At 34.4% G+C, this 12,073-nt stretch overlaps 2 protein-coding genes across 3 annotated transcripts in view; one reads left to right on the plus strand and one right to left on the minus strand.

Moving 5' to 3' along the window:
• brat (tripartite motif-containing protein brain tumor) overlaps nt 1–12,073 on the minus strand; it is a 132,628-nt gene that overhangs the window by 104,358 nt on the left and 16,197 nt on the right. The gene's annotated exons all lie outside the window — the stretch shown is intronic.
• Nucleotides 1–12,073, plus strand: part of LOC105152455 (pfs47 receptor) — a 76,255-nt gene that overhangs the window by 5,843 nt on the left and 58,339 nt on the right. The window lies entirely within an intron of this gene.

Below are 12,073 nucleotides of genomic sequence, written 5' to 3' on the forward strand. Positions count from 1 at the left end.
AGTTTGTGCTGCAACGGAAATAACGATTTCGCTACTTCAACAAGTTTGTATTTCATTTAATTAGCGACCTATTCCTTTACGTTATTCGCTTTAATATTGATCGATCGGTTGCTCAAGTTAAATACACTGTCGCCCCCTAAGACGATTAAAATTTAATCCACAAAACGCTGACAAAAAAGTAGCATGAACGAATTGATCTTCAAAGATAGACGTGAAGATTACGTTGATCGATCTAATCTCATTTGAATCATTTCCCTTATCCTATTCAAGATCAATTCTTTTGTAAGTCTTATTTGGAAGTCCATTGCGATTATTAATATAATCGTCGAATATTCTAATATCGAATTTAAATTTTTTACACGATTCTTGTGATTTAAATAGGGAAAAACAATTTTACAGCTAAACAATTTCGTTATAATTTAATATTTAATATAATAAATAACAATAAGATTAGGGCTAATATTTAATATTTAATTCTTCGGAACTGACGTGTTGAGAACCCACTCAGTTATAAATTTCTTTATCAAACAATTAAATTTTGTTTATCTGCAAATTTGAATAATCCTTATTAATATGTATATATATACACTTATAGCGAATTCGATTAAACATATTCAGGGTGCATATTAAAGCCATCGTTCACAAAATAACATAAAGATATGTTTGTACATAAACATAGAAATCGATTAAATCCTGAAACACTCAGTACATTTTATTGTAGTATTAAGTAAAATATGTATTTTATAATTCGAAATATTTGCATTTTACTTTTATACTCAAATTAAATCAGTATACGATGGCTTTAACGAATTCATCATTAGTATTTATTCCTTTTTATGTCATTTTTCTTTAAAATTAATTAGTGTAAAAATCTTTTAACACATTTTGTGTACGTTGAATTTTTCAGACCATTTTTTCTATTATTCATTTTTATTTTAGCTATAAAAAGAAATGTGATTATAAAATAATTTTTAATGCCATATACGTGGATACATAATAATAGATGATGTATATTAGGCCTTTCTTATAAAACAATAATTAAAAAAATTTTTTAACAATAATTTTGTTAAAAAATACATGTTATTAAAAAATATATTAAACGAAAACAAAAATATCGTAGGTCACGTATCGTCATTGACGATTCACGGCGCGAATCATTTAAAATTAGCGCGGCAACGTGTTAATTAACAAATTAAATCTCTCTCTCTCTCTCTCTCTCTCTTTCTACAGACTCAACGTCAGTAATTGTGTTACATATTTTGGCGTTAGTTCCGAAAGGTTGATTTCGCGTAGAAAAATGTTAAATAACAGTCACAAAATGATGCAAAAAAAAGTTTTCAATCTAGTGAATGAATCTAAATTATGACATTATTAGCGTACGTCAATCAGAGAGCGAAGAAGGGCCACTCCTGTAAACTCCTGTAAATTATTATACATATATACAGTGCGATTACTAATAAATAACGGGGTTGAACGTACGCGCGTAATTAATAGCGTGCGTGTCGTCGTGTGATTTGCACAGCTAATAGTTTCCCGTAAAACCGGTATCCGATCGAAGGTCTCCCCGCCCTTTCTTGCGCGCGGATATTTTAGTACGTCGTGCATCAGGTTGCATCCTGTCGCCGCGCCAACGCGCAATTTCCTTCCGCACGCGACACTCGACGTTCCGGTTTAACGTTCCTCATAGACCGGAAATGACACGCGCCAGGCGTAAGACGCCGGAAGCTGTTTCGTACATAAAATTTCCTGACCCCGGAAATTGTAAACGAAACGACTGAAACGTAACTATCGGTTCGAACTGATCGTGAAAGTGATCGAGTTGGCGTGCACTGTGACTAACGAATCGGGAATCATTTGTTCCGTGTATCACTCTATATATATTCCGGTTAGATGTCGAGAATTTTTCCTTCTGAAAGGCGCGAGAATTGTCTTTTCCATCTCTCACGAATGACTTGGAAGCAACCGGTGGTCGGCGCGAATGAGGTCACGCCGTGACACCTCGTTCATTTTCAACCCTTTGAGACTAACAGAAGGCGCGAGGTGGAATCGCAATAAAGTCGACGTAATTTTTCATTCGAAACGTTTATATACGATGGACGAGCGAGGTATTAATTAATGTATTGTCTACTTTCCTTTGATCCGTGAAAATTAACGGAACATTTGTTTTCCAGTGACAGATTGACAAATTGCAAGGGTGAAAAGAGTGATGGTAGATAAATGACAAAATCAAACGTGAGTAATGTAATATAGACGCAATATCTGTCTGGCATAAATGATGAAAAATAAAAGAGATATAATTTTATTGACATCTACAAAGCAAATTACAATTATATATTGTTTATTTCATTTTCTATTGTGGAACTCATAATTTATGATCTAATTTTGAATCACAAATTTAATCTTAACATTTTTCACAATTAAATTTTTAAATGATTGCACACTTCGGACTTGAAAAATATTTCCAAGCTGAATTAGGTAAAATGGCCGAGTAAAGTTGAGCGATATATTGCAAAAAGGAAAAAAATGAAAGCTGGTTATTTGTATTTTCAAAAAATCTTATTCTATCGTATAAACGTTCCTCGATATAATTATTTTACGAAATCCTCGAATATTGGATTGCTTCGCAATTCAACTTTCCGATTCCTCCTTTTATTGTAAACTTTTCGAACTTAAAACTTGAACGAGTTTCTAGATGAAAACTATTCGAAGAGTTTCGCACACAATTTATTTATATTTATGTTTTAACTTATACCGTTAAAATCAGTTAAGGTATTTATGATGACATCTGACAAGATAATTTCTAAGTCGCGAAGATGAACTCTCCTTAAAAGAGTCACGCGATCTAGATCAGAAACGACATTGGCTTGAGTATCTGGGCCAAGTGAAACTGGTTATGGAAAAGCTTCGCACGATGCTGCTTTTCTTTCGGAAGATGGCCAAACTGGTTTTGACCTTGACGAAGATAGCCTTGATATGACTACGCGATGGAACGTTAAGATCGCACCGGTGCATTTTTTATCCTATATATACGAGTTACGTCTCTATCGATAGAAAAAAAAAACGCTGCGAAGCAGCATGAATTAAATATTCAGTAAAACCAATAAAAAAGGAGTAGCGAAAGTTTACGGATACACGAATATTTATTATGTATCGGCTTTGTGTCGATTGAAATATTAATTGTATTGCCAATGTGAAAATTTTCATATCGTGAAATGCCAGTCTCTACTAAAATAATAACAAGCATATAGTACACGTAGATATTGCTGTAAATGATCCTTCATTGTGATTTTATTCTATACGATGGTTATATACGGTATAAATAAAATTCGCTGTAATTAATTAAAGAGTCGCGCTGGTAGATCTAGAATGCTCTGAATAATGAACGTTAATGAATATTAATCTATACAATGAGTAATACAATGAACATGAAACATTCAAAAGTGAATTCTAATAATTATTCAACTTTATTCAAAAGGGGAAAAAATCACATATTTAACTTTGTCTTTGTTTTTTTCCGTAAAACAGTGAAGAGAGATATTAATGATTTAATTATTTTACATCATAATATTTAAGCCTTTTTATTAACACTTTATCTCTTCATAATTATAAAAAGTTATATTTAATTTATATAAAGTGTTAAAGTTACATTATTATGATTTTAATAAGGAAGGATTATATTTTAAATCATATTTTTAATTTGCACTTTTAAACGCACAATTCATAGATAAAACAAATTAAATATTATATTCGTATTTTTTATATCTCCTTATATTAATTTAATTATACCGAAAAATTCGACAATGTCAGGAGTCATTTAGGATTAACAAGACAAGCGATTAATCTACCAGGTGCTGTCTATCCCTCTAAGATTCATTTTGAAATCTGCGCGTTTAATTAAATTCAATCACGAACACGTGTCCTGAAAGTGTCAAATCCTGGTCAAGACTGAGTCCTGATTCTCGTAAAACTAATCGACTCACCGCCGTGATGTATAGCATACCGCCATATAAAACGTATAATAATACGAAGTTAGAAACTACGATACCCATGTCAGGCCTACGCCTCTTGTTCTCTCTTATTCTCTCCGCGCAGGTCTGTGCCGAGAGTAGAGGAAACTCGTGAAGCCGAGGACTAACCCCGTAGGTCTCTCTTCGTGGAAGACTCACAGGAACGCGGGGGAGCCAACGAGCTGTTCTCTTCCCTTTTTCTCCCTTTCCTCTTCCCTTTTCCTCGTTCACCTTTCTTTGCCATTCGTTGTTCTTCTCCTACAAACGCGCGCGTTTGCGCTTCCACTTATCCTTTTCGTCCTTTCCACTGAAACGTAGAAAGTGTACGAGCTACTCCGCTCTTCGTCCGTTTCAGATCGAAACGATCGCCTTTCTTCTCCTCTCACATTGTTCTTCTATTTCTTCCCAGGTTGCACAATTTCCTTTTGCTTGTCGCTTTTCTTCCTGTAGTCATGATTCTCTTCACGAGGTTGCCTTCTTCCGCTTGTAATTACTGTCAATATTTTCTGCGTCGCTATTTTTATGTACTTTTATTTTTTCTTATGTACTTCCGTTTTATTTTATCTCAATGAGTTTTAGTGAGATTTAAATACCTTCTAAAACTTTTAGAGTGAATTTTCACTCTGAAGATTGTAAACCTTCACTTTTAAAGATTGAAAATTGAGCTCTTCTTCAAGACTAGCTTAATTTTCACTTAGAATGAGATTCCACTTTAAAGAATTTAGAGAGTAAGTATCTCCTTTTATATTTTTGAACTTTTTTAGAAGACTATTCATCTATTCATAAGACTTTTATCATAAACTGTTCTGTTGCCATATAATTTATGTTGTCTTCCTCCTAGATTTCTTATTTCACGTTTTCTCTTTATCTCCCGACTTATTACGATCTCTTGATATCTTATGGCCTATGGAATTTCTTATATCAGCGTATCTGCCATTTATACCCGTCATTTCCCTTTCATCTCGCGCTGCATCTCTCTCGCTACATCCAGTTTCACCTTCTCCATCGTTTCCATCCGCCTTTTTTCCCGGCCGGGGCAACCATTATATACCTCGCGATACGTCTCACCGCCTGTAGCGACTGCGACCGTGCAACGTTGCATCCTGTCGGCTGCATTCCGTTCGAACTACCTCGGACGAATGCGTCTTTTGATATTATTCGCGATTCGAAGAAGGAACTTCCCTAGTTCCACATAGTTTTCCCTGTGTTATTTGTTAAGTAAATTTTGAACAGCAGTATTTTCTATATAAACGCGATCATATACGCGTATCAATGTGTTAATAATTTTGATTTTTTTTATCAGAACGTCACTATCGATTTCCAATTTTTTCATAAATTTGTCCAAAATGTAGATCTTTGTAGACAATCCATTTTGTAACTGGAAACCTTCGCTCGCTTTTAGAAAAGTCGAGTCTACACGATTTGAAAAAGTATATTAGTATCAAAAAAGTTAGTTAGGTTTATAAAAATATTCTAATTAGTACCACAATTAATTAGTATTAATTTCAATTATATATTTTTTAATTATTTTATAATTAGAAATTCAAAGAAAACTATTCTGCGAAGTAATGAATTAATATAAAGAATAAGTATTTCCTATTATATATATCTACTTCATTTCGTCACCTCACGATTCGTTTGAAGAAAAAATTTGTACATCTGTGTTTCGTCAATGATGCGAGTGATCGAAAAGATAGAAAAAAGAGGAAAGAGGGTGCGTGATGGATCTCGGGGCGCCCGATCGCGATTTGGAGCCTTAGGCCCCGAGCTATGGACCCCAAAGGGGACAATAGACAGACCGTTAGACGCGGTGCAGAGCAAGGTACACCGGACTGAACCTCGGCCTGGGAATTCTTGAACGAAGGGCATCTTGAGGGACCTCGACCCGAGCCGAGGGTCCCGCCGGGGCTCAGAGAAACTGGTTTACCTGCCACCTTCTTCGTCGTCCTCTCTTTTCTGCGGACGTGGCGGTTCCGTGACGATGGAACGACGAAGAATGCAAAGACGCAGCAGCATTCGTGAGCGTCTCTCTTTTGAGGAGAGAACAACAATAATCGACTGGATTTTCTAGTTTGCATTCATTTTTCATCGACCATCGAAATTCCACAAAGTATAAGAATAATCCATATAAGAATTATCCGATATTAATCTGAGAGAACTTAAATTGGAGACTAGCCTTATATAATGATATCTTTGTGCTTCTGTGATAGAACATAAGATTTTTAGTTCAATTTTCCAAATGAAAAGTTTCCCTGAAAAAATTTAGTTATCTTTATGAACTTGTTTAGATATGACAATAGTTCAAACTTGATTTGATAAGACGGTAATAAAGACGATATCTTTGCAATACATTCTGTTTCTCTCTGACGCTTCTTGTTGTCTCGTAGAATTTAGAATTTTCGTATGAGGTTTTTCACGGGACGATAACTGTATGTGTGTGTGTATGTGAGAACGCGCATTTAAATTGCAACTTAAGACGGGAGCGTACTAACGGAAATTTCTTCCGATGGCTGTGATTTCCAAATGGGAATACACGCAGACGAGAGCACATAAATGATGTTATCTAGGGGTGCCTGCGCGCTGGAATTTCTAATATCGGACATAGCATCGAGCCGAATATTTTATCCTTTAATCTCTAAGTAATTTTAGATGATATCTTGAATACCTGCAAGCGGTTTTCAAATTGCCAAGCCATGGCAATAAAGATGTTCAAGGAATCACCTAAAAATTAGCATCTTAATATACAAGAATTTTTTAAAATTCGACAAGTTTACAAAGAAATACAAACAACATTATTTTTGTAATGAAACTTTAATAGTATTCAATATTTTTAATAATTATCATTAATTTTGTTTAAGATTTACAAATCTTTCAATTTAAAAAAAAAACAATTTTTTAGTACCTCAAGGAATTCATAATAAATAAGCAAGTTTTCGTATATTAAAATAATTTACAATTTTGTGAACTATTATTAACAACAGATCGCTACAGAAATATGCGAGTATCGCTCATAACATTACATTATTGATAATACTACAACTTGCATCAGTTGCAAGTATTTTCTCAAGAATTGATTAGGATTTTATTAGGATCGGCGATAAAACATTAATTGTCAATCATTTTTAATAATATATACTTATTTTACTTTTCTTTTTTATCACTTTTTTTTGTCTTATCTTTCTTAATGAAATCAAAATTAATTAAAAATTTTAAGTATATAACTTTCTTATCTAATATTCTCATAATATAACATAATCTATACATAGCATATATACTTGTATAATCATTACATATAGTTTTGTTGTCAAAGTAACGTATAACTTCGTATACTTTCTATTTGTTATTTTAAACCATGACTTCATTTATCATAAATTCCAATCGATTAAAGACATCAGATAATAGTTAAAATTTAATATCTTTATCTTTCAAATTATGTAATGTATCTAAGAAGAAAAAAGCAAATTTATTAACTCAACATTTATAATTCTATCAAAATTTAAATAATGCGACAATCATAAATTTTGAATTAAATGTATCGGTAATAAACGAATATTATGCTTGTAATTAGTAATTATAATTGTAAATTGATTCAATTAATCGAATTGATCCGCATCACAGGTAGTGCCCTGCATTGTTAATGAACTAATGTTGTAACCGAGTTCGACAACAAGAGACAGTATCTTCTCTATATATATAGTAATTAATATTTTATTTAAATATAAACAATTTATATTTACTTCTCTCTCTCTCTCTCTTTCTCTCACGTTCTTTATAAGAGTCCTTATAAATTTATACAAGATCATATTGATTTAATCGCCACTTGCGTATTCAAATCGTTAAATCTCGCTAAAGGGTTTATAGATTTTAATTATTTGAAGAAAAGCATAGGAGGAAGAGAAGCAAATGGAAAGCTTGTTTCTCAGAGGACAAAGAGATTTCTCAATCGGGATTTTCCTTTCTTTATAGAGGACTTATCGTTTCATATTATCCTACGAGAGAGAGAGAGAGAGAGAGAGAGAGAGATATTCATCGCGTATAAAGACCCTCCAACGGATCTCGAAATTGAAGCCTGTTGCTTACTCGCGATTATAAAATCTATCCACGTGACTTGCACAGGACTAATTATATCGGCGCGGTCTATTACTTGCGAACAAGATCTTCGCACTTGGTTCAATTATGTGATGGTAATCTACTGAAGAAGGAACTAATTACATCATGATGAAAGTGCGAAAACCGATGTTTGAAGAATATATGGGTTCGCCGTGTCGCTAATCACCGATGCGATAATACTAGATTTATCTTTCGCGTGTATAGCGACATTGATATATGTATGCTATAATAACAAAAGAAAGCTAATATCTTGTGTTTTGTTATTTGTACTTGTGATAAGGTATACAATCTCTGAGAATTTATAAAATTAAAAAAAAAGTGTTTTTCAAAACTGTGATACATTTGGAATTATAAAATGTAATTCTATTAAAACAAGTTGATTTCAGTTTCAACGAAGAAAGACTTTTCCGCCGAAAGGCTGCGTGATGAATTCGCGAGGCCCTTTTGTGTACGGCGCATGTAAATGCGCGTAAATGCACACATGGCCGAATATATATAAAGGGAATGAATTAACATTGGTAATATATGCGATTCTGGAATTTCCGCAATGCAGAGCCCGTTGTTCAGGCTTGCGTGTATATCATCGTGGCACGCGTACACATATGCATGTGCACACGTGTCACACGGTATGCATGTATATTACGCACTATCATGCGTGCGTGTTCTAGCACCCCGGGTCGACTACGCCATATACTACGAAAACGATATCTATTTCTGCGATTATCGTACGCCGTGCGGCCTATCGTGACGATTCGACAACGATTTTCGTTAATACTGTGACCTGATGTAAATAATACGTTTTGCGAATATCATAGGAACGCATTTACAAGATCCTTTTATCCTCGCTATGTTTATAAATATCTTTTAAACTGTCAATTATTGCTTGGTCACAGATATAAGCATCATTTGTATTAAATATAGTTTTCTATGCATCAAGCGGCAAATGATTATAATTGAAATCATGATAGATTTAGTATTTTACGAATGACGCAGAAAATATTATATTATACATTCACGAGATCCTTTTATCCTCGTTACATTACAAAATTTTAAACTGTCATTTTAGCATTTAGTCACAGATAAGCGTTTGTATTAAATATTCCATATCGATTTTCTACGCAGAACTAAAATGATTACAATTCAAATAATAGTACAATCACAGATTTAACTTCATTATTTTTGCTATTGCTTTTGCCAAGCTAATTTCGCGTGAGTCTTGAAAAACTCAAAGCTGGAAAATGTACGAATGTGTGTGAAGTATGCAGAGCTAGAAACACTGGTAATCGCTCAGATAGCTATAATTGTTTGCGTCGTGCCGTAGTTAGGCGTCGAGTGATTTGCTTGGTGTGATTGACTCACGATCTGTAGATCCGGATACATCTAGATCCTCCACTGAAGGTTAGATATTAGACTTAACAAGCTAATTCCGGAAAAAATCCATTATTATGTATACCTCATAAGAAGTAGACCCTGGTTTAATTTTGGGATGTTGCGCTATCGAATGAATGAATTGTTATCATTTATTATATATATATTCAGCGCTTTGAGAGGCTCCCACTTATAGCCCAATTTATTGTATACTATAATACGCAAATTATAGTGTAAAGTGAGTTTAAATGTTGGATAGAGGTAGAATTTCTTTTTTTAAGAAAAAAATGCACGTTATACCTATCATACAAATAATATTTTCTGCTTTTTTCATATCTTTATAAATATTTAATTAAGTTATTTCTGATTGAGGAAGTCCTTACAAACTCATTTATTAGCGACAAGATAGTCAAAGTGTTAACGTGATGAGCTAACAGCTTCGTTTAATGACATTTACGGCGTTCACCGGATAAGATCGCTGAGGCGGGAGCGAATGCGGGAGCTTCAAGGGGTCATTGACGGTGGAACAAAGGCTATAATGGCGTGAGATTTTGGCACGGTATCCGGTCGAATACCGCGAGCCACATAGACGCTTGCCAGGATTCTACAAGTGGTTGACCCTGGCCGCGAGACGACACGACGCGACGTGACAGTCCGCCACGCCGCAGGCATCGATGTTAGCACGAATGGAAAGCATACTGGTCATCGTCAATCGCTTATCGAACAGTTGAATATTCTACGCGACACTTTGTATTTTAATCTAACATATTTTGGCACATCGCCCATTAGTTTATTTATCCATTTGGCGCCAAATATCCGTGTATCCATTAGGAAACTCTATTGTATCGTGAAAAGGGATCAATAGGGTTGCTCCAAAAGCGCCTGTTCAGCTTCGAAAAACGAAAAGCGAGAAACATCCTTCGGACGGTCTATCGGTTTGGAATCCCAATAAGTGTGGATGGACCACAACATTCCAACTCGTACCTCATCATTTGAACGCGTTTCGGATCCGACGCGACGATGAATTTTCGTGTCATGGACGCGAACGTGCGGCAATGGATATAGCTGCAGAATAAATCAACTGCTTGCGCATACTTTTGCTTACGGAGAAAAAAAAGAAATCTATACATTCTATACGCGCCTATATCGTATCCGTCTGACGGATACGTCACGTCCATAAATCGCGATAGATTTTTGATAGCGGCGATGATATACGATCCCGAAGAATGCACGAGATTTGTCGGGCCTTTTCCTGTATCTCGGACTATAGCATAAATCGTAATCCCGTCCGCGTATTCGATATGGTTTCCAGAACGTTTTTCAGCATTTTTTGCGGATTTGCAACTTTGCTTCATGGTCCTAACGCATATGTTAAAATTTACACGAACAATGCGTCGATTTACCATGTGGATTACGATGCGACGTACATGTGGCGTTCTAAATATTTCTTTCTTTATTTTTAAAGCGTTAGCGTTTTATTTTCAAAAAGTTTCAAACTGTGTCTATACTTTAACGATCACTAATCCGCTTTTGTGCTATTTTTTATGTTATCCTATATTAAGTTTTCATTGAGATAATGTTCATTGTAAATTGATTTGACTCATAGTAGATCATTTATTACACTAGCAATTTTGCTGACGAATCTAAAAATTTGATAAGATCTGAAAATAATTTTGTCGGATCATTAAAATAATTTTACAGAAATCTTGATAAGCAATGTTGCAAAATTTTTTAATATTTTAGCAATCAATTTGTCGTCTTACCTAATTATTTTGATAGTTTAGCAAAATTAAAAAAATTGCTCTTTCAGTGTAAAATTCCCAAAATTTTTAAAGATGTTTAGATTAAAAATTTTTATCTTGAATAAAACATGATCCTTAAGAACTTATTATCATTATAAAATTACGAAATGGCAACGAATGTCATAAATAACTCCTTTTAATCAATTAACATAAGCGTGAATAAATACACGCCTCAAGCGAAACAAGTCACGGCACACGCATTTTTTTAGTCGATAATAAAAGATTGCCTTTATTCTCGGTGTGACGTCCACACGAGACTACTTAGCTATTCCGCGGGCATGTTCGCCATTGTAAAATACCAAACATGGAAAGATCACTGATAGAGTAAGAGCATAATGACATCATTCGGACGCACGTGTAGCGTCCACCTGCGCCATATCCGCGACGTGTTTATGATGCGAACGGGTCTCACGCGCTCACACTTGCGTCCAGCTCGGAATTTACACATTGTTCCGGGATATAAGCTATCGGATATCTACATGTAGACATTTTCGTGCATAACGAGAAAAAAAAACGTAAATAAACGGAAAGTATCATATTTTTTAATCAAAAGTTCACATTCTGCAATAATAATATATGAGTTTCAAAAAGATTCGCGTGAACACGTCTATGTGAAGATATAGAAAGTTAATCATAAATTATCTCACTAATCAAACGGTAATTAAGATAAATGCTTATTAAGATGACGCGAGTGTTTATGTATCATCATATTTCATGTGTTGCAAGATTGCAATTCGCGAGGTTTGAATTCAAGAAAAGGTTATAACGGATTAATATCTTTTTTCG

This window comes from Acromyrmex echinatior, chromosome 4, assembly GCF_024713525.1.
Source record: "Acromyrmex echinatior isolate Ae372 chromosome 4, ASM2471352v2, whole genome shotgun sequence".
Taxonomy (NCBI): Eukaryota; Metazoa; Arthropoda; class Insecta; order Hymenoptera; family Formicidae; genus Acromyrmex; species Acromyrmex echinatior.